The sequence below is a fragment of the Nylanderia fulva genome, unplaced genomic scaffold (genome assembly GCF_048542155.1).
Source record: "Nylanderia fulva isolate GAGA-0341 unplaced genomic scaffold, ASM4854215v1 Scaffold1362, whole genome shotgun sequence".
Classification (NCBI taxonomy): Eukaryota; Metazoa; Arthropoda; class Insecta; order Hymenoptera; family Formicidae; genus Nylanderia; species Nylanderia fulva.
This window is the reverse complement of record NW_028189583.1, coordinates 2,501-4,919: the sequence shown is the minus strand read 5'-3', so window position 1 is coordinate 4,919 and position 2,419 is coordinate 2,501. Positions and strand designations below refer to the sequence as shown.

Genomic DNA, 2,419 nt, shown 5'->3' with positions numbered 1-2,419 from the left:
TACGTGTCGCGCTCTCGACGTTGACAACGAAGAATCGCCCGAACGGGTCGAGAACGGATTTTGTCGAGTCGCGACTCTGACACGGAAGAGAACATTTATATAAAATGTTTGATTTTGGAACCACGAATATATAAAATAATATACGATCGTCGCAGAACGCGCCGCCGACCAAGTCTTCTCATGCTTGGAGGTTGCGTGTCTCGCGAGAACGTACGTTCGACTCTCGCGTCGTCTCGTATTCCTCTTCGCCGGGGATTACGGTGCGGCTCTTCTCGTGTCGTCGCCGAACGCGCGCAAAATTAACGCACACTATTTATTACGAGCACAGCATTGCCACGAGTCGGTGTCGCAAGACCGAATGGCTTCTTATGTGGCGCGCACGCCTCTAGTGTGTTGGCCGCGCGGTTCCCTCTCGTTTCGTACGCAGCAGCGGAATCGTCGCGCTTACCGAGCATCTACTCCACGGATCCGAGTTTGCGGGAAGAGTTGCTTCTTCCCGCTCGCTTTGTACGCCGTAGCGAAATCTTATTGCTGTCGGTGGGCGGTTAAACGCGTACGAACCAGACAGAACAGTCCTCGACGTCTAAGCATCGCCATCGTCGATCTAGCGTCAGGGTGAATCGCGCGGTCTCTCGAGACCCGCGATCATAACATTGGGAGAATAAGAACACGAGTATTTTGATCTTGTGGATTTTTGAACGGAGAGGAGGAGGAAGAAGAGGAGAGGCGGCGGCGTCGGGGGTTTACTCTCGCCTCCGTCGTTCTCTCGTACGCTTTACATAATAGCGTATAACACAGCAGAGTGTCTCCGACCGGCTTAGGCACAGACCCGGCGGCAAATAAAATGGCACATACGAGCGTGTCGCGCGCGCGTCGGTGTTTCGGCATCGAACGCGCGCGCGCGCGAAAAAGAGCTAGCGACGAGTCTTCGGGCTCGCTCGCGAGTTACTCCCTTGCGAGTAACCGAACACGAAGCTCCCTGGTTGATCCTGCCAGTAGTCATATGCTTGTCTCAAAGATTAAGCCATGCATGTCTCAGTGCATGCCGAATTAAGGTGAAACCGCGAATGGCTCATTAAATCAGTTATGGTTCATTAGATTGTACCCACATTTACTTGGATAACTGTGGTAATTCTAGAGCTAATACATGCAAAACAGAGTCCCGACCAGTGATGGAAGGGACGCTTTTATTAGATCAAAACCAATCGGTGGCGGGCGGCTCGCCGTTCGTCCACCGTTTATTTTGGTGACTCTGAATAACTTTGTGCTGATCGCACGGTCCTAGCACCGGCGACGCATCTTTCAAATGTCTGCCTTATCAACTGTCGATGGTAGGTTCTGCGCCTACCATGGTTGTAACGGGTAACGGGGAATCAGGGTTCGATTCCGGAGAGGGAGCCTGAGAAACGGCTACCACATCCAAGGAAGGCAGCAGGCGCGCAAATTACCCACTCCCGGCACGGGGAGGTAGTGACGAAAAATAACGATACGGGACTCATCCGAGGCCCCGTAATCGGAATGAGTACACTTTAAATCCTTTAACGAGGATCCATTGGAGGGCAAGTCTGGTGCCAGCAGCCGCGGTAATTCCAGCTCCAATAGCGTATATTAAAGTTGTTGCGGTTAAAAAGCTCGTAGTTGAATCTGTGTCGCACACCGTCGGTTAAATAGGCGTCCCTTTTATGGTATCGCGAAGGCCCCCGGTTCGGCGGGCGGGTTTTTTTATACCAACGTAAAACAAATTTTTTTAGAGGGAAAGGCGGCTTAGCCGCACGATTGAGCAATAACAGGTTGGATCCCCTTTTAGATGTTCTGGGCCGCACGCGCGCTACACTGAAGGAATCAGCGTGTTTTCCCCTGGCCGAAAGGCCCGGGTAACCCGCTGAAACCTCCTTCGTGTAGGGATGGGGCTTGAAATTGTTTTCCCCCAGGGAAACGAGGAATTCCAGTAAGCGGAGTCATAAGCTCGCGTTGATTACGTCCCTGCCCTTTGTACACACCGCCCGTCGCTACTACCGATTGAATGATTTAGTGAGGTCTTCGGACTGTGGCGGCAAGTTCGGCATTCCCGATGTTGCCGGGAAGATGACCAAACTTGATCATTTAGAGGAAGTAAAAGTCGTAACAAGGTTTCCTAGGTGAACCGCGGAAGGATCATTAACGTTCCGGAGGTCCTGCTCTGCGTCGAGAGCCCTCTTTTGGGAGAGACGCGCGCTCGCAGCAGTCGGCGACTGAATGGACGCGCTAAAAAAGGGCTCTCAGAGAAAAAGAAAATAACGGATTTGACGGAATTTTGTTGTGTTTTGATATAACGCCGGACGCCTTTTGCGCCTCTTGCCCGAAAGTAGTCGGCAAGAGAGCAGCGCGCCCGGGCGGTGTTCGACGAGATTGGACGAGAGTTCGCGATCAGCTCGGTTTG

The 2,419-nt window shown here is 52.5% G+C and overlaps 1 pseudogene; it reads left to right on the top strand.

The window, feature by feature from the left end:
- Positions 1 to 976: 976 nt before the first annotated feature.
- Positions 977 to 2,160, top strand: LOC146724359 (small subunit ribosomal RNA; annotated as a pseudogene).
- The last annotated feature ends 259 nt before the right edge of the window (positions 2,161 to 2,419 follow it).